The 25,641-nt window shown below is 42.5% G+C and overlaps 1 protein-coding gene across 5 annotated transcripts in view; it reads left to right on the forward strand.

The window, feature by feature from the left end:
* Window positions 1-1,192: 1,192 nt before the first annotated feature.
* Window positions 1,193-25,641, forward strand: part of STK38L (serine/threonine kinase 38 like) — a 59,206-nt gene continuing 34,757 nt past the window's right edge. For 4 of the 5 annotated variants that reach the window (XM_074902371.1, XM_074902370.1, XM_074902373.1 and 1 more), the window contains exons 1-2: window positions 1,193-1,323; window positions 13,213-13,295. The gene's annotated coding sequence lies outside the window, so the exon portion shown is untranslated. The remainder of the gene's footprint in view (window positions 1,324-13,212; window positions 13,296-25,641) is intronic. The other variant, XM_074902372.1, reaches the window with a different exon arrangement.

Here is a 25,641-nt window from a genome sequence, read left to right on the forward strand (position 1 = left end):
TTATCATAGACTGTCTTTTACTCTCTTGCTAATTCCTTTTCTGGGTTATATGTCTGTGTTTTCAACACTGCAACATGGTAAAAGGGAGCACAACCTCATTACTGCAGGCTCCAAATGTGGAAACGGAGTTCAGATATCACAGAGGGCAGTCCCTCCAGAAAGCACTCTTGCATTGCATTCAAATAAAAACATACTAATTTTAGGCTTCTGTTATTTCAAACCCACCAAAACTAATGCTTCTGAAAACCCATCTCTGCAGGGAGATCCACAGTCCTCAGGAAGGTCCACAGTGAATCTTCTGGCTCTGTCTGCAGGCAAAGGGGACATACAGATACACACTCACAGGTCCTGCGATTGTGAGATCTCTGGGCAAGAAATCTGGTTTAGCACACAGAGCTCCTAGACTAATGAATTAAAACAAATCAAATGCAGCTGCTAAATAAGTCCTCTTCATTAGCAACTATCCTCAAGTCAAGTGACAACACTAGGAGAGACTTTCAGTAGCTTCCACATGTTGCATGTTGTGACAGAAGCAAGATGTTTGTACTTTATCATTCTTCCAACCTGAGTTCAGAGATTTGCCTTCTACATAGCTGGCTTTGTAAGAAATCTGTACCACTGCATCTTTGTGGTAACAGCTTTTCCCCACAAGTGCTGCTGCTTTGTTTTATGATTGGGTATTACTAACACCAAAGCAGGGTTTTACTTATCTTCTGCCTCTGTTAACATCCTTACCCATGTACTTTGGTGGTGTGACAGAAGGCTATAAAAGCAAAAGGCCTGCAAAAGCACTATTTCCAGTTAATTCTACTGTTTTCTGGCTGTGAGATCTCTTCACAGCTACAGGCCCTCCAATGAACCTCCACCGCCAGATGCGGTCGAGAACGAGGGTTTAAGCTAGCTGTTTCGACCGAAGAGAAAGGCAGTCCCTTCGGCCCCAGGGGAGCCAGGGTAGCCAGGCGGGCGGCTCCAGAAAGAGCCACAGGCGAGGCCGACCGCCGACTCTGGGGAGCTTTCGGCTGTTTTGGAAGAGGAGTAGAGGCAACCTTGGGGGGTAGGGGGCGGGGCGCGGTGGGCTCCTGTGGCACCTGCCTGAGGGGCGGGGCGGGGCGCGACACTGGCGGGCGGCAGGAGCAGCCAATCGAGACCCGGCTTGGCGGTGCCGGGCTCTCGCGAGAGCCGCCGAGTAAACATCCGTCCGCCGAGGCCCACCCGCTGCTCCTGTTATCGCGGAGAAGGAGGAGGTTGAGGTTGTGTTGCTGCTCCAACAGGCGCTGGTTGTAGACAGCGAGCGACGAGCTGCCGGGAGGGTGGTGTGGAGAGGTGAGTACTGTGGACAGCCGGAGCAGCCCTCGGCCTAGCCCGGGGGTAGGAGAGCAGCCGTCCCCTAACGTGGTGCGGCAGGGGGTGGGGGTGGGTGTTGTGTGGAAGGGGCACTGTCATACAAGACCGAGAATCTCTCCCTGTCTTTCTTCTTCTCTTCTTCCCCCCCCCCCCCACTCCCAGTGTGAGGCAGCAGCAGCAGCCATAGCCGTCGAGTCTGAGGGAGGACAGCCTTAGTCCCGGTTGCTGATCAGCCTTGCGGGGAGGCGGGAGGATAGAGGGTGGCTCTCGGCTCGGGAGCCGCCGGGGCGGTTTGTCCTCCTGCCTGTGGCGCGCCGCCCCTCAGGTGACTTCTCCCCCCTGCCCCCAGCGACTGAGTCGGCTGGCGAGCAGGGGCTGCCGCGTCCTGCCAGCGGCAAAAGTTGCCCGAGTTCGCCCTTCTCCCCGGGAGTGGGTGCAGCTAGCGGGCGGGGCGCTGCCCCCTCCTTATCCCGCGGGGGACCGCCGGTTGAGCGCAGCGGGCTGAGGGAGCGCTGAGGGTCTGACGTGGCGGGCAGGCTTGGGGAGCTGTGGGAGTGACCCCATGGGGTGAGTGAGGTGAGCGAGGTGAGCATGGGGGGCAGGCTGGGCGCTTGGTCGGGTGGGGTGCACTGTCGGGCCTGTAGGAGTACCGGGCTGTGCGTGGTGAGGCTCGGGCCCGGCAGGCGATTGTGAGGGGGTGTGGGGTGTACCCGGGGTATGTAATGCAGATTTCGGGTTTAAGGGAGGCCTGTGCTATTTATAATTCAGTAAATCACTAAAGGGACAAAATTATCTCCGTAATACACTTAAAAAAAGCGAACAAAACCTGACAAGTTTCCACTCACGAATGAACAACCTGCTTTGTAACATTGTCCTGAGCCAAAGGAGTTTGGGGTTGGGCCAATAATTTGACAGTCTGGCTCATGCACTGTATCTTTAGGCATTTTACAATTACTAAGATAAAAGTTAAATGCGAAGAACTATGAGATGTCTCATGGTTTCGTTTCGTTTATGTTAATTTGAAACGTCTTGTGATAGAGTTCACAAGCATGTGAAAAGGCAGTTTCCACTGATGTTGCCTACCTGATTTCCTGTTGCAAAATCCAGAATAGGAATAAATGAGCCTTGATGTAGCCTCTGGGTGAAAAACAGTGCTGAAGCTTGGCTTTAAAAAAATAAAAATTCTTACAGGATATTTGGTGGGATATATTTGTGTTGTTTTGCTGTTACTTGCTCTTTGCTGAAGAGCAGTGAAATTTATCTTGAGACCACAGATGTTGGATTGTGTGATTCAATGTTTTCATTACAGCTTTTTGAAGTCACTTGAAGTAGAGGGGGATCTTGTTTGTGAGTGTATATAATGGAAATAAATCTCAATAAATTGTTGTGCGTGTTCCATAAAAGATGTCTGGATAGACACAGAAACCTTAAAAACCTTTTTCATTCCTTAGTGTTTAGGAATTTAGGGATGAAAGAGTATCAGTTTAATTTTACTCTGAGCAGGTAACTGAAATAGTAGCCCATAGGCTGCTAACCTGAGAGGTAATGCGCAGTGGCCACACTTATTGCATGTGAGAAATCTTACTGTATCTGATAGAATTGATGCAGTTTTATCTTATGTACTATATGTAAACATGTATTCCTGCTTTTGTTAAAAGGTGTCTTGGATTAGGAAAAGTCATATTTGCATAGTTCTGTGAAACTGGAACTTGGCTGTTTTTCACATTGTACATGGCATAGTATGTGTTCAGTTTAAATATTATTAGTGCTTCATTAGAATTGAAAAAAATGCTAAAATTAAACATTTTATTTCTCAGACATTTCAGGGCAAAATAAACCCCCAAACAGCTAGCTAAACAGAATTCAGAAGCAAATATTTCCAGCAGACAGGTATCATGCTTTATTTTTTTCTGCCTTTCTTTGCAGAAAGTCTTAAAAAAAAAACAAAACAAAAAAAACCACACCCAAAACCCCACAAACTTGTACTGGACTTGGACCAGGCCCCTATGCTTTTGGTGCACAATGAAGGAATGTTCCTGGGAGAACAGAAGTTTTGGATTTCTGTCAAATGATCCGTTGTGGGCCTGCTTGTGCAGGCCTTCTGGTGCTGATTTCTGAGTGTCTGATCCCATGCTTAGGGGAGTCCCTCGTGGGTGTCTCATTGGTTAGAATGAAGTGGGGATGGCACATTGAATGGAATTCAGTATATACATAGCTTCTCATGTGCATGGGTGAGGTTTGCCTAGCTATTGTTTCTCAGGACTTCTGTGTAGCCTCCTTTTGGTTTATCTGTTTGTATGCCCTTGAAGCTTCAGTGGTGGGTAGAAGTTTTTAATCATGTAAGTTACCTGCTGTAGTTTGTGATCTCTCTTGAATCCTTTAGAGACCACAAGGAACCACAGTTGGAGAAGCACTGTTCTTGTCCACTGTATCTGTCTAGGCAACGGGTTTGTCGTCTTAAAGCTTGTCTTCTCACTATAAATACAGTTTTCACTCAGCCCATGTTTATTCTAATAAAAATGTTCTTCTCACCAAGTTTAAGTCGTGTTGTTTAAAATGTAAAGCCAATTGACAAACTTTGATATATGTATTCTAGAAGATGCAGGGTAGACATGTAGATTACAATGAAAAGACTTCTCTGAGTACAGTAATCATCAGCACAAAGACTTCAAAACTGATATTATATGGTAAATTATATGCTTTTAGTCCCCCAGAAGGAGGCTTTATGTGTCTTGGAGTAATGACAGTTGACATAAATGAAGCATACTATTGTCCACAAAATCATTTAATCTTCTCTTGCTTGCAGCTTATTTCAACATGTAGCTGCATTTAGAGCAGACCTGCCATCAGTAGTAATTGCATTACTGTAGCATGAAAATGTGGGTTTGATAAATAACTGACTGAAGTCTAATTCTTTGTGATGGGTTGATGCAGGATTTTTCAGTCTGGTGGCTAAATAACATCTTCTGTTGTGCAAAAGAAGTAACAGTAAGGGTAACCCAACCTAATATTATGGATTATGAACTCAGGGAAGAGTTATTTAGTGCATGGTGTGAATTTATATGGTGAACTCTATTTAAGATGGGGGACCTTTTCTTGAAGGATCAGGATTTAGTTGTTGCCAAATGCAGAAGAGTAGTCTTTATCATTTGATTGATACGAAAAGTCCTGCAGCTCTGTAGTCTAATGGTAGTCTGGGTTTATGGGATTTCACAAGAGTAAGAATCTCCTGGAGCCGTAAAAAGAGACAACTATTCACCTTTTAGTAGCAAGGAACAGGTAATATTAAGTAATAGTTTGGTGCAGACAGGTTGTGCAGATTGAGTTTGTAACAGGTGGCAGAATGAATGGAGGGAGGAAGTAAAGGGATAACTTGGATCTATATGGGGAGAGGAACTGTGTTTACAGGAATAGCATTTATTACATTGCAACTTATATGTATTATATCTCTTATGTTCCAGAGTGTGAGCCTGTAACCATTGACATGCTGTAGAGGAGCTCCAGACTTAGCAAAGATCTTAGCACGTGGGAGTTTATTAAATTTCTTTCCACAGAAGTGGAAACAGAACAACCTTTCTCTTATCTTTGAACAGATGTAAGGTTGTGAGACCTTTTTCTACTATCTGTAATAAAGGTAGCAGTTTACAATTCTCTGAAAGCATTGTGTGTAATGTCACATTAAGTAAGGCACTGCTAGTGCATTTATGAAATGTGCCAAGAAATTTTAGCAATTAAGTCTCCTTGTAGTAAAACAAGACCAAGCAAACCACCCCCAGACAAACAATTAGAAAACTTCAGTCAAGCTGGGTACCTTACCAGAAAGAAGTACTTGGTTTAGGGCCCTCTTTATTTACTATAGTAGTGTAATGCTAATGAGAAATACATTTGTGCTTAAGCTGGGTGCAATTAAAATTAAGATATTGGATCGTGCTGAGCCATAGGAGTTAGAAATACAGTCAGCTTCCATACACAGGAGTTTAAACTGGGGGTGGGGAGGGAATGAACATCATAACTTCAGTAAGACACACGGCTATGCTGAAGCTACTGCTAAGAAGAATGCAAACAGCAAAAGAAAGTTGTTTGGCAAAAGTGGCTTCATACAAGTGGGGAGTTGTGTGTGCTTAGGGGGCTCTCCTGGTTGTACTAGGTTAGGCTCTGTCTCCCTGTGCCAGTTGCAGCAGAGAGCGAGTTAACTTATCTAGCACACTTGTACTCTACCACGAACTGTCAGCATCACTGAGAACTGCCACATTGGACATATGTGTCCTCTTCCTGCCAGACCACTGCCAATTTGGTGACTCTCAGGTCTGCTCTGTGGAAAAGGAGATTTCCAGGGACGGTGTTCATTTCCAAGGTAAATTTGCTTCTGCCATGTAGGCAAACCTTGAATTTGCCAACACTACTACTGATCTGAGCTCAGTCACTTGTTTGATAACTCAGTCACTCGCTTGATAAAGTGAACCTTTCCCATAGATCACTGTTTTGTATTTTGTTTCTTCCAGAATGAGTAGAGCTGAATCTAATAATGAGAGAGGCCTGTTTTAACTACCACGTAATACCAGAACACCTATAGCTTCACTTGGTGGAAAGCCTGTCATCTTATGAGTGCACTAGTAAAAAAATGAATCTACTTGTAGCTGAATCGATAGTTAAATTCCAGACAATATTTCATTGTCTTCAGGAGAGCTGTTTTGTACAAGCCAGCCAGAATGCAGGTTGCCTAGCCACAGAACCCCCTTACCACTGTTTGAAGCTGAACGTTTGATTAGCCATCTTAGGTTTCCAAGAGGAGAGGGTGACAGGACATAGGTGTGGTGTGGTATCTCCGCTTTATTTCCCAGTGCAGAATTTCCCCCTCTGGCAAATCAGCTAGATCTGAACCAGAATGTGGAGAAGGCAGCTCGCGAGCTTAACTGTTCCACTTCTTCCCGTAAAAACTGAGAAAAACCTTTCAGGAAAAAATTATTTTTTCCAAATTAGCCAGGTAGAAATAGCAGACCCTAGTCCAGTGATATTAAGTGCCTTTTGTCTTGTCTTGTATATTGGAGAAGTGTTTATTACAGACATTTCTTAAAATTTGTTTTAATTATATTTTTGCAATGAATAGTTGCATAATGTGTTCCCAGCTCTTCCCTCTCACTGGTGCCTTATAACGGAGGTAACCAGAATGCCAGCCAAATACCAGCCTGATGACGGAAGAATTGTTCCACTTAAAATGTCACTAATTTTTTAGGATGCTGAGTTCTGTATGAAGAGGAAAACTTGTATTGGCTCCACAGACAAAAGCGTTGTACTGCATTGTTCAAAGGCGGTTGGTTCTTGAAGTTAAAGATAACTGGATTCTTCTGTTTTGTGGTATTTAGTGTTTAGCAGAGCAAAAAGGAGAACAAATTCAGTAACAAGGTAAGGATTTAATGGGAGTACCTGTTACAAACTGTAGAAACTGAATATGGAGAATGAAGTCTGTGTAACAATAATTGAAAGTATAATTTAACAAGTTGTAACATCTGGAACTATGAGGGAATTTTGTGTCTGTATATGAGCTTCTTTATGGGACACTAGGCAATCATACAGTAATGAAAGACAGTGGAAGACATGGCTGTTACATGTTTGTTAAAGCTGTTACAACTGTTAAAGCACATTCCTGTTTTGTGGAGTAATGGCTTTGGATTAACAGATAGTTGTGTAGCAAATACACTTGATGAGACTTACTCACCAAGTAAGGTTGTCTTATGGTGCAGATTGTACGGTGATGTGTCTTGGAAAGCAGTTTAGTGCATCACAGCGAATTCTTACTGTCAAGATAAGGTGGAAGAAAGGAATTTTATCGGTTCTGGTGTTGTTAATGTGCATCTTTGTCACATGGTTTTGTTTGTGCTTGGTTAGTCCACTGAAGTGGTAAAGAACTCCAGTTGAGCTGGTGAGTTGATATTCTTCATGGCTGACTTGCCATATTTTGCTTTTATAAGTCAAAAGGGATTTTTTTTTTGTGCCTAAAGAAAATTTCTCTTACTAGATTAAGTTTTAAACTGAAAGCAGGCAACTTATTTCCTTCACTTCATGAAATTATTTACAGTATGAATCTTGGTTTCTGCAAATGCTGTAGGAAAGGAAATATTCACATTCAAGTTGGGGGGTGGGAACAAAATAAAACAACCCTCATATTGTCAATACAGTTTCTAGTAAAGTCTAATTGTTTAGCCCTTCCCCGATCTTAACAGGCATAGATAGCATCTTATAAAGTAATGTCTAATTTGCAGAGAAGCAGGGTTTATTAAAACAGTTCTCCATAAATCCAGCTCTCAGATCTTTTGTGAGCAAAGTATATAGATGACAATTTTATATTGAAGTGTATCAGATGGTTCTCATATGCTTAATTATTGTAAGGAGATTCTTTGCTTATTCGGTCCTGTTTATCTTCTCAAAGTGTTTCATTTAACAGAGAAGGAGAGTTCATATAAAATATGTATTATGTGAGCATCTTAGCCCACTTGTGTTCGGATGTTGTGACCTCACTGTTCAGTTGCATAAGTAGCAATTAGAGACTTTTCTGGTGGTTTTTTTTTTTTCTTTATTAAAAAGCAATTATGTTAAGAACACCTGGAATAATTTCCTGTAAATTGCTTATGCTTTGAATTGTTCCCACTAGAACTTGAAGTCAGGCAAAATTACAGCGAGACGAAAATCTGTAGAGCAGAGACTCTTTTAAAGTATTTGAAAAGCCCAAAGTGCAGAACACAGGCATTACATTAGGGGGATCCTCATCAGAGGAAATAAAAACATACATGTGTAGTATAAAACATGAATATAATTGACCTTTAGTATCTGCTTAGATACATGTGAACTGAAGTCAAGTAAATCTCTCTCTGATATTCTTCAGCTGAATCTGAGTGTTACAGCTGTTTCTGAGGCTGAGTTATACAAGCCTGGAGTGGTTAGACAGCAACAGAAGTTGAGGCTGTGGTTCTCAAGTGAAGTGAATCACGGACTACTGTCAAGCCACAGCGTACTCCTAAATCATTGTGCACCTTTGGTTAAAAAACACTCCTGCCCATTGACCTGCCCCACACTGCTGATAGTGTCTGTGGACCATGGGTCAATCACTAAGTTATGGTGAGCTGTGGTATTAGGAACAATCATCTCCAGAAATAGTTTCAGGTAAGAAAATGAATTACAGGTAATTTATTACACAGTTTTGAGAAGGACAGCTTTTTAGATGAAGGGAACTAAAGATCTGGAAAAACAAAACCAGGTTTTTTTGGTTTGGAAGATGAAGAGAGTAGAAAAAGGAATTCTTTCCTCCCCCTGTTAAATCTTTTTCCTCCCCTTTCTTCTTCTCTCTGTCTCTTTCTCCATGAGCCAGTGACAAAGAGAAAAAAACGAAGTGGAATGCTTTTGATTTTTCAAGCTTTGCTGGCTAATCTTCAAAGAAATTGGAATTTTTCAGCTTCTTAGTTGCAGCATGCACTACTTCTTGACCAGCTCTAGTTCTCTAGTAATGAGTAGTGTTTAGAGGCACCATGCATCTACTCCTTCAACAGGAAGGAACACAGGGAAGTCACTGTGAGCCCCAGGTTCACAAGAAAATGCAAAGTTGTCTTGAAAGATTTGAGGCCATGTAGCTAAGGTAGTGTTTACAGGAGATCAAATGTGTGGGGTGAAAACTTGGATTTCAGCTGTGCTGGCATGGTACTAACATATGGAAGGATGGAGCTGTCCAGGTGAGGATTATAGTGTGTTCACCAGATAATCAGTTTGAGCACGTTGAGCTGCTGACAGAAAAACTTTGCTGAGCACCTTTGTTGGAAACTAGGAAAGAGTTTCCTTGGAGCCTGACAAAAATGCTGCTGCCTTCACCTTCACTCATCAATAAATGCAAAACTCTGACCATGGGGAGGGTACAGTGAAGAAATATGCTTGACCATTATCTGTTTAAAGAAGCAAAGTAACATTCTGCTTTGTAAAATAATTTTTATAATCAAAAGCATCATTTAGGAAAAAAATAGATACACATCCATTTTTTTCATGTGTACTTTAAATCACTGCATTTGAAAGAATAGTGGAAAGTCAAAAATGAAAAAGGAAGCAATTATGAGGTACTTGGGGGGGCAATTGTTATACTCTAATAAAGGTAAGTAATTTTGACTAGTTTTCCCTCTGCCTTTTTTATTAAACAAGCAGTAATATTTGAAAGCTAATTTTGTTTTTGTTTACAGTCCCATCTCAGTTTTGGATTTTGATCCCCAGGCATGAGATGAGTCTGTGTTGTTTAGGGAGCAAAGGCAGCATGAGAAGAATTATGACAATTTTGATTATACTATTTCTCTTTAAAAAGAAAAAAAATCAGAACACTGAAACCTGTTTATTTTCCTTGTATTTCTTCCATGTAGAAGCTCACTTTTGAAACTAGTCTTGACAGTGTCTATTTGACTGTAATTTTCTCAATAAATGTATTTTCTTGGTTCTTCACCTTAAATGCTCTGAAGCAGTCCTGTTGTCTTTAAAGAATGCTGCTATACAGACTAAGAGGATAAAATTTTCTGTATTCTTACTAGGACATTAGAGCGTGATAGTGAATCTGCATCTGCCTGTGTGCAGTTGAAGAATGCATGATGAGATTTTCTTGTCACTGTGGAATCATAAGTGCTTTCCCTCCCTCTCTAGCCTGCCAAGGCAAGGCAAAAATGTTGGTTGAGTAAAGTCTACCCACCCCCATTCTCCTTGAATTGTAAAGTGAATCCTCTCCAGATATTGCTAAAAACAGTGCAGATTAAGCTCCATATTTGTCTTGGATGGAAGGCCAGACTTCTGTCTGGAACATCTGAACTGGTGCTTTGAGTGTTGAATAGAAGGAAGCTGCACCTTCTGGGTGGTGATCATCTTGTCAACAAAGCATCTGATTTACAAGATGAAGTCACTTACAGAAGTAGGCTCCCAGTGTATGTACATCTAGGGAGAGAAATAGGGGCTGTTTTGCTTGTGGTGTAACAAGTGCTGCACCTGCATATGCTTTTTCCTCTTGTTTTTTCTTTTTTGGATAGGACAGGAATGAAGTTGGTTCTTGACCAAGAGTGTAGGATTTTTAATGGAAATAAAATTTGGCTAACCTTACTTTTTACAAGGAAGCTGCAGATGCATGGCTTTCCAGATTAATGAGATCTAAATTAATATTTGTTAATGACTGATGTATGGATAAAATAATTAAGAATTTCCTTGTAATTCTTGGCTTCCTTTGGTACCTCAGTCAATGCTGCTTCTAAGCAAGAGAGTCTTTTGTTAAAATATCTTGCTAAATACTACCCATATTGAATTTGGGGGTATAGTTCTCAAACTAAAAATCTTGCTAAATACTACCCATATTGAATTTTGGGGGTATACTTTGAGGGAGCGGGAACTGACAAAGGATAATCCAGCCTCTGTTGTGGCATTTTTTGAAGGGATAGGCAGAGAGAGAATATATGAATGTATGAAGATCTTTTTATAAGTACTTTTTCAATATTGGAAGATCTGGTGCTCTTTGAGATGCTGATCACATTTGACCCTGCATACTTCACAGGCATTGTTCAATCAGTTTAGCACTGTTTATAAAGCACCAGAATTCAGGGGGGCCTTCATCTTTGAATGAAACACATTCTCTGTTCTGAACTTGGCACCTCTAAATTTACTGAGCAGCACCAATCCCCTAATATTGTGTTTATATTGTTACCTTGTGCTATCTGAGTGCAACAAAGTTCAAATTCATTAATCAACTGATTTTTCAAAACTACTGCTCTGAATTGTATTTGTGACACATATGGCTTTGCTTTCTAGCAAAGTTAATTCACTGGGATCTATATGATACTTTCTGTGAGCATGGGGATTTATTATGAGAAGTGAAGACTGATGTTCACGGTCAAAGATTTTGATCCCGTATTATCTGTGTCCTCTTAAAATTACTCTATATTCTTAAAGCAGAGTTTAAAATATTGTTACTTTTTCTTAGTGTTCTAAGTTTGTATTACTTGCTTTATGCCCCTTTACTGGCAAAAGACAAGGCAAATGCAAGTCCTTGAAATTGAGTGGTTTTATTCAAGGTAAGCCTAGTTTCTGTCCTAAATTTTCTTGAAGAAAAATACTTGGGAGCTCTTTAAACTTTTGTTGGCTCTGGAAAGCAGAAATGCAGTTAGCATGTGGGATGTGAATATTTGTGTTGGATGCTCTCCTTTTGCATGTCTTTGGCATGTTAGAAGTCAGCAGGTCCTAGTGTTTCCTACTAAGAAAGTGTGAGGTTACATATATTACTTAAATAAATATTTAGATTAGTTGATATTTTGTAAAAACACATTTGGGATACTTTCACCAAAGATGCTAGCTAAAAGCAATGCATGTTTTGAAGGAGCGTGCTATTTTGAGGAGGATAATTCATTTTCCCCACCTTATTCAGCCCATGGCCTTTAGAATGGTATCAACAAAGGAAGTGACTCTTACAGATGCTTTTGTGATGTGATTTTTCTGATTTACCTAGAACTGGAATGAGATGCACTGACTCATTTCACGTAAGCTACCAAAGAGCTATTTCCAGCTATTGCCTGGTCTTTGAGCTGAAAGATGCTATCTGCCAGCCACGCTTTACAAAAACCATAACAAACTTGCACTACAAATATTTTTAACATTATAATTAAGCTTTGAAGTTTTGGCACTTATTTGGCAAAGAATGTCTCCAAAGAGGTATTTTTAGCAAACACTGTATAGAGGGAGCTTCGTCTTTTTTCTTTGTGGAAAATATTTTTTATTCTTTGTGAGGTGCCCAGAGTTAAAGGATGTAAAAATGGCAAGATGCTTAAACCACAGTTGGATTAAAATTGTCTCAAGTTTGGTAGGAGCTGGATCTATCCACATTAGGCAGTTGCCCAGTCCTCCTTTGCTGGAGAGTCCAATGCTCTGTGGTGCAGATGGGGGTGGGGGAGGGACACCACCTATTTGGTTTGCTTCATTTGGCCCTTGGAACATATTTTAACTGTTACATCCATTTGCTGTAGGACTACTATTTGATGAGTCTGGGTTTCTAAAAGTGTTTGAGAAATCTGTTATAGACATGGTCAACAGTTACAGGCTTTTGTGATGACCAGCAGAAGTAAACTACGAAATCCAGTAATTAATTTCAGGTACTCTCATCACAATGAGAGTTGGCATTGTATCAGCTGCTAGGCAGGATTAATCTACCTACCCTTGCATGCTTAAAAGTTGCACATCCAAGCCAGTTAGAAATCTTAACTGTCCTCTATAGTCAGTGGAGATGAAAAAGCACTCGGAGATGTTTGCTTCTACCTTCCGCGAGGCTGGCTATTTTAGGACTCTGCAACTACAGTTGGTAGAACAGAGGTTAACGTGTTTTTCAGGAGAAAAAGACGGGTACAAGCAAGGTGCTGCGAGACTTCCAGTTGTGCAGCCTCAAATGCATGTTTATACTCTGATACTGCTCTGTGATTTCTGAGTAGATCCCTATGGCAGTTGAAATTTCCAGTAGTAAAATCTGCTGGCTTCACCCTAGTAAAATATCCCTGCAGGTGCATGCAAAACCTTGTGAATTCACAGACTCCTTTTGTTTTGCTGATAGTGTAGTCAGAATCCATTTGTTTTTCTCCAGAAGAGTGTGAAGAATGTGCTTCCTCAGTAACAGCTTTGAAAGCGTCAGGGCTCAGCGTAAGTAGGCAGAGCTTCTCTGCAGTTGCACCTCTGAAAAACCGCAGGCTCATGTCAACTGAGCTTTTTTCTGTTTCCTGCTGTAATTCTAGTTTTTCCCATAGTTCATTGTGCCATTTAGTGTTAAAAATAGGATTCCATGAAACATTTTTATGTTCCTTTACTTGCATGCATTTTATTTTTCAGACGTGTATCTGTATGAAGGCTTGATAGAGAAACAGCTTGCCTTTCCCCAGTGCTGACCTGATCTGACTAATACTAAACTCAAGGTAAGAACCAGGGCCAATGTGGCAATTCCTTGTCTCATCTCTTCCTTCAGGTTTCTGGAAGCTCCTGCACATTCCACTTTGTGCTTCAGATGCTGGTATGGTGCTGCATAGTTGACTATTTAAATTACTTCTTATTTTGGTGGCTCTGATTAATTTTGTTGTGCCTCGCTTTCCCCATTTCTAAAATCTGTTTGAAATTGTCCTCAGATTTTGAGAATTATATGTGGAGAGTGTGAAGTAAGCCTTTATGTTAACTTGGATATATTTCTACTACTAAATGGGTGGAGTTGGAAGGGGTCTCTTTCTCAGACCGCTGTAGATACTTGTTACAAGGCAGAGTTGAGTTCTTCCCTTGCTTATACACAGAATCACAGAATCATCTAGGTTGGAAAGGACCTTGAAGATCATCTAGTCCAACTGTTCACCTAGCACTGACAGTTCTCAACTACAGCATATCCTTAAGCTCTAAATTGACCCTACTCTTAAACACCTTCAGGGATGGGGACTCCACCACCTCCCTGGGTAGCCCATTCCAATGCCCAACAACCCGTTCTGTAAAAAAATACTTCCTGACATCTCGTCTAAGCTTTCCCTGCCACAGCTTGAGGCCATTCCCTCTTGTCCTGTCTCTTACTAATAGGTTAAAGAGACTCATCCCCAGCTCTCTGCAGCTTCCTTTCAGGTAGCTGTAGAGGGCAATGAGGTCTCCCCTCAGCCTTCTCTTCTCCAGACTAAACACCCCCAGTTCCCTCAGCCGCTCCCCGTACGAACTGTGCTCCAGACCCTCCACCAGCTTTGTTGCCCTTCTCTGGACACACTCGAGTAATTCAATGTCCTTTTTGTAGTGAGGGGCTTAAAACTGAACACAGTCATCGAGGTGTGGCCTCACCAGTGCTGAGTACAGGGGTAAGATCCCTTCCTTGTCCCTGCTGGCCATGCTATTGCTGACACAAGCCAGGATGCCATTGGCTTTCTTGGCCACCTGGGCACGCTGCTGGCTCCTGTTCAGCCAGCTGTCAATCAACACCCCCAGGTCATTCTCTGACTGGCAGCTCTCCAGCCACACCTCCCCAAGCCTGTAGCGCTGCTGGGGGTTGTTGTGGTCAAAGTGCAGAACCTGGCATTTGACCTTATTGAAGCTCATGCAGTTGGCCTCAGCCCATCGCTCCAGCCTGTCCAGATCTCTCTGCAGAGCCTCCCTACCCTCGAGCAGATCAACACTCCCACCCAACTTGGTGTCATCTGCAAACTTGCTGAGGGTGCACTCGATCCCCTTGTCTAGATCATCAGTGAAGATGTTAAACAGGAGTGGCCCCAAAACCAAGCCCTGTGGGAGGGACGCCACTTGTGACTGGCCACCAACTGGATTTAACTCTGTTCACCACAACTCTCTGGGCCCGGTCATCCAGCCAGTTTTTTGCCCAGCAAAGCATGCGATTGTCCAAGTCACAAGCATACACATTCAGAGTCCTCCCAGGATTGAGCCTGGGTTCATTTACTTCCCTTCATAGCTGGTGGTGATACAATGCTGGCTTGCTTTGCCAAGATGATGTGTTTTATGTTTTATTTTTTTGATTTTGCAAAGTACCTTGAGATCTGGGTGGAAAACACTTTTAAAGGGGCAAAGCATAATTTAGTTGAAGGCTGGGGTGGGAGGTACATCACATAGGGAAGCAGAATAAAGTTTGCAGCTCCAGTTGTCACGTCCCGCTCAGACGAGGGGGACAAGTGACTCAGATTCACAAATCCTCAATTGGAGCGGACAACAAGTCTCCAAGTTCAAGCATTTATTAACTACCTACGATGTACTAATTGAACACATGATAATTGGCTAAGTACAGAGCAAATTATGGTGAGCAATATAATATGCTTTGCATTTCTTAACAGAAAAAGGAAAAGAGGGAGATAGAGGGAATGGGGGAATACAGATCACTGGTCTGGGTTCCTGCGCTGATCTCGCCGGCGAGGGTTCCAGGAGACGGCCGTCTTTTTTGCTGGCATCCGTCTTCTTCGCTTCACTGCTCTCTCCAGATGGCCGGGGGGGGGGGGGGGGGGGGGGGGGGCGGCAGGGAGAGAGGGTCAGAGAGAGAGAGATAGTCCTTTCTTCTCCCCTTTGGTTTATGCTCACTTTCCTTGGGTCCGTCCCCTAGGTCGACCCACAGACCTACGTATCCCGTGTACGGGGAGGGGTAAGGTGTTTCATGGGATGATGTAATTAGCATGATCATGACAGCCCTTGTTAGCATATTGAGGGGTGTTAACTTTAATATGCATTTCGTGGATAATGAAGCAAAGTTCATTCACCGGACACATGGCCCTTGAAATTTGCCCAGGTGCCCCAGAGGAGAGCCGTCCTGTCTCCACAGGGCTCTCTCCCCCAGCTACATCGGGCAGCGTTATCAGCTTCGGCCTCCACAGAATGCACCCTGTGACTCAGAGTTTTGTCTTGCAAGTGTTTGAGGCATTTCTTCAATCAGCCTCAACTTTTGCTTTCCTAGGTTGTTTGTCTTAGTTTCTCACAGGCCTGGTTTCTCGTCTCTCACACCAGTTCATTGGAAGATGAAGATGCTTGCTGGCATTATTAACACAAGGAATAACCCAAAGGAGAGGAAAGCAGCTTGAGGCTTGGTAACCACCCCAAGAGACCTTTGCAGCTCTGGGCATGCTGGGAATGGGAGGGCACACCTTCCCTCCTGGAGACTGCCAGCAGAGCAGCTTCCCTGTGCTTTCAGGATTTGCTGAATTTCCGTAATTTTGCAAGATTTTACTCAAGGGGATGTAAAAAGAAAGCCCAAACCCCCAAAATAGCCTCCAGCTCTTGCTTCCATCCCTGTGTTATCATCGTAGTTCTGGAGAGAGTAATTAAATTTTTATTACATATTTAGGCTAGGGAGGTAGGGCTCAATATTAATTGTGGCATGATCTGTGGTGTAAAAAGTGCTAGTTTTTGCACATACCTGACTGCCAGGGGTGCTTCAAAAATAAGGGATTGTACTTGGTTTTCTTTTTATAAATGTGTGCAAGTTGTAATGTAAAGACTCAATCAAAGCAATAATTAATCATCTGAGAAATCACATGTAAATGTTTTTGATTCTGTACTAGTACTACATTATTAGACTACTTTCTCTTTATTTTTTAGTGTTCTTCATATTTTCAGAAGTGAACAGAATATAGCAGAGCAGCTGCTTCCTAGTGGTTTGTGAAATTGAGAAGTATTCTCTCTTTGTTTTCTATTGATGTGACAGACTACATTCCTGATATTATGTGTGTCTTTACCAGGAAACTGGTAAAACTTTCCAAACATTGTCTTATTTTTCAGTACTTTAAAAGAAAGCTGATTAATGTTATTTGCATATGAGCAACAGAATGCGTAGTCATAGCCTGGGGAGTCATTCAAATGAATACTTGCATCTGGATTCAGAATAGCCACATTTTGCCAGGGTAGCTCAACTTGGAAATGTTATTGCCCAACTTGGCCACTTGCAGTATATTAATATTTAATTGTCTTTTGTATAGTTTTTTCCCCATATATTTTCCTTCAATTTCTGAAATCAGAATGAGACTTCAACCCTGTTCTTTGAACAGTGAAAAACATCCGAGTGGCTTATCTTGCCACACACCCTTCCAAATCCACAATATACAGATTAATGCCTCTTCTGTAGTTGACTGAAGTAGTTAACTTGTCCAGTCTGATCAAATGGGCAGCTCAGAGGAGTGCAGTGACAAAGAAGGGACCACATGTTTCATAAGTTCGGGGGTGAGGTTAACTAATTAATTTTCAGAATGAGTTAATTTTTTAATACTACTTCAGTATCTTTTCTTTTAAGAGTCCAGGTTCTTTGTGCATATGACTTGCTAGGTACAGGAATGATATGTTTGTTTTCATGCAGGGTAACTGAGGCACACCCTAAGCATTTTTTTTTTTTTCTGTAGGGTTTGTTTTTGCACATGAGAAACAAAATAGAATCCAGACCGTCTGTTAATTAATGCAGTTTTCTGTGTTATGGCCACAAGAGTATCCTTTCTCTGTACATACATCATCTGCAAATAGAAAAAGAAAACTCAAAATATTCATGACTTCAACACTTGCATCATTGGTAAATACCAGAATTTAATGTGGTTTTAGTTTGCAGAAAGGTCTGTCCAACTCAAGCCATCATTGGAGGTTGTGGTAGGGATACCTTTGCTGGTACCTCTTCTGGTAGAGTTGAGTAGAATGAGGAGGCACATTAAGAAATGAGTGAGAAGTTAGAGTGGGCCTTAAGGTGGATGTTCCTGGTGTGTTACTGTAGATCAGGCTTTGCTCTAAGTCTTTGCTCTCACCATTCATTGGGCGAGCATGAAACTATTCCGATTCAGGTACAAATTATGTCTCTGCTGCATAGTGTGGACTTATGTTCCATGTCAGCATGGCTGTTTGAGCTTGCTTCTCTGTGTTGAACTTTGTTCAACATACAGGAACTGAGTAGTGCTGTAGGAGGAGCCCTTGGTATGGCTTCCAAAGCAAACAGAAATAGCACATAGTACAAACCCTTCCTGGTCTTTGTAAATATAGCTAGGGTTATTCGTGAATACAGTGCAGCACATGATAGTTACGCTATCTAGGGGATAGATGTTCATCATGATTAGCCTCACTGTAACTATTTTTATCAAAATCAAATGGACTGTGTTTTGTGTTGTTGGCAGCCTGAAATAAAGGGGATGTGAGAAAGTAGTTATAGCCTGTCTTTTGAAAGCTTTGCAGAGCTGTTCAAATCTTCATCAACCTATTTTCAAATGGCGCCAGCAGAAGTTGGTGCAAGAAGAATGTGACTCATGGGTGAGAGTTAACATTTGTTTAACGGTTGTCACCATGGGACTCTGTGTTTTATGTTGTACCCATACCCAACCTGATATAACTGGCCACTGTGGAGAGGAACAATCCTGTCCTCCTGTTGCCACAAGTGTATCCAAACCCTGCTTGGGTGTAGTCCAAATTTGGATGCCTGCAAAAGGGACAGTGCTGTTCTCTCCCTTGTCGTCTGTGCCTGTCCATTTTTAATTACTCCTCTTTAACTGAATTTAAATAGTTGTGTAGTTGGAGAGTGGGACAAACCAACTTGCTGATTTTATGGAGGAAGTGTCTCCTTTTTACAGGAGCATGGGTGTGGTTGGTATCTTAGTTTTGTCAGGCTGCTGAGTTCACCTAACTCACCTGTGGCTGTGACTGCATTATTGGGAAAACTATAGGAGTGCATGGTGAGGGCTGGGGAGGGATCAGCAAGTGAGAGGGAGGGACTTCTCTAAGAAGCAGTTCATAGAACTGTGTTGACACTCCTTGAAACAGAACTTGGCAGCAGTGTCTACTCTTTCTGTGTAAGGGCCTTGTGCTTGGGGCCCATCCTCTTAAGGAAATGTTAATGTTAAATACTATTTCAAAAGTGGAAATTATCTCATTCTTCCTATGGCTTATTTAGGTTTTTCTCAGGTTATTATTTATGGGAAATTGCTGGTTGTATCCACCTTGCCAAGCAATTCAGATCACTGCCTGGAAGACTTCTTTATTTGCCACTTTACCAGTCTCCATCTTTACATATTGTTTGCACTAAACTGGTATTTTTGTTCAAATTTCCTGCAGGTAACTCTGCTGGCCTTTGTCTCTGCTTGACAGATAAAGAAATGAAGGCACAATGATGCTTGGTCACCTTATGGGACAATAGAGACACACTGAAAAGGAACAGTAAGCGTCATTCTGCAGGAACACAGGTGTTGCTTTTCCTTCTACTTTCCTGTAAAGCCCATACTTTTATATGAGGTGACCTGTGTTCCACAGAGTCCTTACTGATGAGTCTTGCTCCTTTTCTCAGTCAAGGGCGTGGTTAGCCTTCAGGACGTGCTGCAAGACTGTTCTGTCCTGAAGAATTTCTTCATAGGAAAGTTTTGCTCCTAGAGAAGTTGTCGTTCTCTTATTCTTGCCGTAATAGATTTCATATTGAAAGCATATGAAACTGGGTTCTTTAAGATTTTTTTTTTTAATCTGGAAATTTGCCCATTCTTGCATGTTTAACTGTAGTGTAGCAGCTACATACAACCTTAGTATCTTCTAGAAACTTAAACAAATACCTTCTGTTCCTTTTCCCTCTTACTTTCTCTTGCAGCTGGATATAGCCAGAGCTTTTACCCACACCCTGCTTTTGCTTCTGTTGTCCTTTAGCTAGGAAACCAGGTAATAGAATCAAGTCTGTGAGATTAATTTAAAGGAAAGCACCCATTCTAAGTGAGCTTTCCCAGGCCAAGAATGTAGACTGACCTTCCACAGGGAACTAATGCCTATCACAAACCACATCATTTTTCATCTAGAGACAAATCTTTTATTTCCTTTTCCTTTTTTGCCTTTCTCTTGTCTTCCTGGAAGGGTGGATATGTGATTGATGATCTTTATTGATCATCTTTATTGATGATCTAGATGGGGTGATTGAGTGCACCCTCAGTAAGTTTTCAGATGACACCAAGTTGCGTGGGAGTGTTGATCTGCTCGAGGGTAGGGAGGCTCTGCAGAGAGATCTGAACAGGCTGGAGCGATGGGCTGAGGCCAACTGCATGAGCTTCAATAAGGCCAAATGCCGGGGGCTGCACTTGGGCCGCAACAACCCCCAGCAGCGCTACAGGCTTGGGGAGGAGTGGCTGGAGAGCTGCCAGTCAGAGAGGGATCTGGGGGTACTGATTGACAGCCAGTTGAATATGAGCCAGCAGTGTGCCCAGGTGGCCAAGAAGGCCAATGGCATCCTGGCTTGTGTCAGCAATAGCGTGGCCAGCAGGGACAAGGAAGGGATCTTACCCCTGTATTCAGCACTGGTGAGGCTGCACCTCGATGACTGTGTTCAGTTTTGGGCCCCTCGCTACAAAAACGACATTGAATTACTCGAGTGTGTCCAAAGAAGGGCAACGAAGCTGGTGAAGGGCCTGGAGCACAGTTCGTACGGGGAGCGGCTGAGGGAACTGGGGGTGCTTAGTCTGGAGAAGAGGAGGCTGAGGGGAGACCTCATTGCCCTCTACAGCTACCTGAAAGGAAGCTGCAGAGAGCTGGAGTCTCTTTACCTCTTGTCCTATTGCTTGTTACTTCGTTAATGGCCTCAAGTTGTGTCAGGGAAGGTTTAGACTGGGTATTAGGAAGTATTTCTTTACAGAACGGGTTGTTGGGCATTGGAATGGGCTGCCCAGGGCAGTGGTGGATTTCCCCATCCCTGGAGGTGTTTAAGAGTTGGGTTGACATAGTGCTGAGGGATATGGTGTAGTTGAGAATGGTCAGTGTTAGGTTAATGGTTGGACTAGGTGATCTTCCAAGGTCTTTTCCAACCTAGACGATTCTGTGATTCTGTGATTGTACAGGAGGGATTATGTGTGTATACACATAGCCATAATAAAGCACTCATCTGCTTCATTTCAGCCTTAGAGTAGATTAGCAGCTGGGACGTGAAGCAATAGGCTGCAGGAAGACTCAGATTTCATGAAGGCAAGGTTATATGAGTCTGTCACTGAAAAATCTGCTTTTCTATATACCTAAACATATAATTTTAGAAGGATAACCCCTGGTGTGTGGTTTGAGCCCAGAGGGCAACTGAGAACTGTGCATCTGTTCACTCACCCCTTCCTCCCCAGCACTGGGAAGGAGAAAAATTAATCAAAAGGCTCAGGAATCAAGATAAGGACAGGGAGAGGTTGCTTACCCATTGATGGTCACAGGCAAAAGACAGGTTTGTTAGGGGAAGAAAAAAAGATGTCACTTTATGTTTCAGGACGAGTTTGTGAGACAAGACACACACCAATATGGTTAACAGTCAAGCTCCCACGTTTATTAAAAAAATAAGTCCTTATATATTCTTATACATTCTAAAAATAACAGCAAATCTGTGTGTTGCTCTTGCGCATGCTCATTTCAAAAACTAGTACCTCTCAGGACTTTCGATAAGGACTACTAACGTTGCGCAGCCAGTAGATAAGTTTCTGCTTTGTTATTTTAAGGAATCCCTTCTTACCTGCTTCTTCCCTAATAAGCACAAATTCTTTTGCTTTTGGCCGTTGTTAATCTAGACGCCGTTAGTCTTCTAACCCGAGTGCGTCATTAATTTAGACGTCGTTAATCTTCTAACCCAAATGCTGATGTTACTTTTACATTGTCAGTGACACAGAAGGTTCATGACCAGGCATATGCACCCACAATTCCCCCTTTTCTTTTTATTAAGGTCTCTAGGCTATTTACTACACAAGATAGACAACGTTTCAACAGAAGAAAAAGACAGCATTCCAATAATCCTGCTATGCGTATTGTCTTGCAATTACTAATACTGCCTAAATATAAATTGAGAGTGGTTAGAAAGATTTATACAGCACAAAGATAATAAAGCACTAACACTCAGATCCGCAATTGCTAGGGAACCCTGGGTGCATTGAGAATTCAGAGTACCCTTCCTTGCAAATCAGAAATCCTGCATGATGCGTCCATCCGTAGGTAAGGCATCCAAAGTTGCTGCAAGCAGGTCCAGCCTCTAAATCAACAGGCCAAAATAATTGGCGTTTTTCTTTGAGTGGGAACATCTGATTTCATCTTCCTGTTGGGTTCCACCCAGAGCCTGGCAACCACTCGGGGGGAAAACCAAGGGAGTTTCTAATAAGGTAAAACACTCTGAGTTCCTAATTCTTAATACTGCTTAGCAAAGAAAGTTGAATACACATTCTTATAGCTTTTTATCCTTATTGATAACTATATTCTGTCTAAGCTACATCTTTCACTAGTGACTAGTAAGCCTGTATATTTCAGTAAGGAGTTGCAATTACTGTTAGCATTTTCTCTTTTAAGAGTTGGCAACTGTAGTGTATTTTGTCCTGTTGCAGCATCAAACATTACCCAGACATTCTGCTTAAATGATCAGTCGAAGAGACTGTGAACTGTCAGCACAGGGGCATCCACAGCACCCACAGCTGGATCCTGAGTGCTGGCTGCCTCTTGTGACTCAGGTATGGTTGCACACACCTTGTCGGTAACCACTGGAGACTGAGACCTGTGAAGACACAAGCATAACCTCTTCCCCAGGTTATTAAAGGAAATGGTCCTTCCTAGTTAACACTTTCTAGGTTTTTTGTTAACACTTGAGCTTTGCTTTGGACTTCTTGTTGATCTGGTATCTGTGATGAGAAATGACACAATATTGGTGGCACTTGTGAGACGGGAAAATTTTAAAAGCTTCATGATATATAATTTCTTATTTAGCCTTTCGTGAGGTGTAAATTGATACCCTGCATCTCCCCATTTTTTTCCTTTTTTATCTCTTTTTTTCTTTTTCTTTTCTCCTTTTTACTCTTTTTTTCTCTCCTCCTTTTTTCTTTTTTTTTTTTTCCATTGTTGTCGTTATTGTTGTTGTTGTTGTAATAGACGTTTTAGCGTATGCTCCACAATGGCCTGTCCGATTGGTGAGTGGGGAATGTGCAAGTGCTCCTGCTGATTGTGAGTCTCCCTCGAGAATGATGTTGTGAATAACCCCAGACCAATGGCTCCGCCGAGACTGCTCTAATGGCATTACAGCTGATGGTGGTGTTGGACTGTAACTAGGTGGTAAATTGTTAGTAGCACAGCTCTTTACTGATATTTCTGTCTTTTGCAACTTGTCTAGTATCTTGTTTAAATCATCCTCTTTTTTAACCTTGTTGTTCTTACTATTATTGTCAATTGGGAAGGGAGGGTACAGTGAACTGCCAGCCAACACTGATGACACACTTACGCTGGGCAACACTGACACACTTCATTCAGTGATGTTACTGGCCCCTCCTTCTCCAGAGGAGTCTCGACTGGCTCTACTCTGATGGGGGGGATGCTGTAAGAGCCTCCACAGCCGCCGCAGCTACCTTTTGTTCAGCTTTCATAGTTTGCAAAGCATTTATCATCATCTTCCATGTTTCTTTAAAATGCCCTTTTTGCTACGCCCACTCAGTGAGCTTCTTAAGATTGCTAAGAGCTGTTTCTTCGCCTCTCTCAGAGAGGATACTTAACGACAGTCCTAGTGCCATGTCTTTTTCTATCACGGTCTTACCTGCAGGACTTCTACGTTCCAGCACTTCCTCCTACTTTCCCGCGTGCAAGCTCCCAGTATTGCCTTCAGCGATATTTTGGAGCCTTCTGCATTGAAGCCTTCTGCATTTAAGCCTTCTTTATTGTCCCTGTTCAGGCGCCATATGTTGCAGGACAAGGTTGTGAGACAAGACACATACCAATATGGTTAACAGTCAAGCTCCCATGTTTATTAGAAAAACAAGTCCTTATATGTTCTTGTACATTCTAAAAATAACAGCAAATCCGTGTGTTGCTCTTGCGCATGCTCATTTCAAAAAAAACTAGTTCCTCTCAGCACTTTGGATAAGGACTACTAACCATGCGCAGCCGGTAGATAAGTTTCTACTTTGTTATTTTAAAGAATCCCTTCTGTCCTGGTTCAGCTAGGATAGGGTTAAGTTTCCCCAGCAAAGAGGGGGAAGGGATCTCCAGGTGGGTTATTCATACCATGCTGAGGTCAAGTCCGGGCGTGGCAGCGTGGGAAGCTTTTTCCTTTGTGGCTTTGGTTGTGGGAAGCATATGAGCGAGCTGTCTGTAACCATTGAGGTATTTATCTGTATATCTTTTGTCTTGTTTACTGTTATTACTGTTTATTGTTATCATTGCTACTGTTGTTGTTCAGATTGTTTATTACACTGTTGTATTAAATTTCTTCTTATTTTAACCCGGCGTTTGTGCCTTACTTGTGTCTGAGGGTGGGGGAGGGACAGTGGCAATGTGGTCTCTGGTCCCGGCAGGGCTTAAACCAACACACCTTCTTATCTGTTTCTTCCCTAACAAGCACAAATTCTTTTGTTTTTAGTCATCGTTAATCTAGACGCCGTTAGTCTTCTAACACAAGTGCGTCATTAATTTAGGTGTCGTTAATCTTCTAACCCAAATGCTGATGATACTTTTACATTGTCAGTGACACAGAGGGTTCACGGCCAGGCATACGCACCTACAACTTTAATTCAAAACATTAACTATAATGATGCTTAACAGACAGAATGGGACAGTGAGAAATGTTACCATAACATAAAAACACCTCCCCCCACTCCTCTCTTCTTCCCAGGCTCAGGTTTGTTCCCGATATCTCTGCCTCTTCCCCCAGTGGCACAAGGGCAGGGGATGAGGTGGTGCAGTCAGCCTGCTGCTGCTTCCTCCAGGGTGAGAGGGGAAGCACTCTTCTGCATTCTTTCCTCTGCTTCATATGGCATCCCTCTTATGGGAGACTCCTTTACAGACTCTCAGCTGTGAGTCTTCCCCACAGGATGCATTCTTCTCAAGATTTTTCAGTGTGGGTCGCCTCCACGTGTTGCAGTCCTCTCAGTGATGAACTGTGACAGCAGAGGCTTCTTTCTATAGAGTCTTGGGGGTTCTCCACATGCCGCAGGTGGATCTCTGCTCCTCTGGTGACCTCCATGTGTGTCAGGGAGGGTGGCCCTGCTCCGCTGTCTCACCATGGGATACAAGGTCCATGCTACAGCGCACCACCCCTTCCTCCTTCTTCCTTCCACTGACCTTGGTGTTTGCATAGGTGTTCTTCTCATAACTCCTTCTCAAAGTCCCTCACTCTCTCTCAGTTTCTGCTTCTTAAATATGTTATCAGAGGTGCAGCCGATGTTGCTAATTGGTCCAGCCTTGGCCAGAGGCAGGTCCAACTTGAAGCCCAGGGAGCTTTGAGAAGCTTCTCACAGGGGCCACCTCTGTAGTCCCCTGCCCTGCTACCAAAAACCCTGCCACACAAAGCCAGCACACCAGGCTACCCAGTTGCAGTGTATTTTTATTTTCAAAATGATACATAGATTGATACAGTGATATATATTTTCTCAAAGTAGTATAGATGTTGAAATGCAAAAACAGTTGTATTGACTGTTCTTTGCTAAAACAATCTGATAGTAAGGCAGAATAGTAATGCTTTCTCTTTTCAGTTGTCCTTGTTATCACTGTAGAGATCAGATGTTGCTATTATTGTTCCTTCTTGAAATAATATTTCTTTTTCTACCTTTGGTACTGATGGCTAGAGCTTCTGATGGTTTAGTGGTAAGAATAAGGCATAGTTTCATCCCCACCGTTCCAAATCTGCTTCCCAACTTAAGGCACTAGGAAGGTGGTAAGATGGATTCCTCTCTTAAGTCAAAAGACTGCACACATCTTTCCATCTTTGTGTATCATCAAGGTAGTCTGCTTTCTGTGGCAACGGCTGTCTCCTCCAAAAATCATAAAGAGCTAAACTGTTGTAGTGGGATTTGAATGGACAAACATCTGCTCTCCAGTATT

This window comes from Athene noctua, chromosome 3 (genome assembly GCF_965140245.1).
Source record: "Athene noctua chromosome 3, bAthNoc1.hap1.1, whole genome shotgun sequence".
NCBI classification, from domain to species: domain Eukaryota; kingdom Metazoa; phylum Chordata; class Aves; order Strigiformes; family Strigidae; genus Athene; species Athene noctua.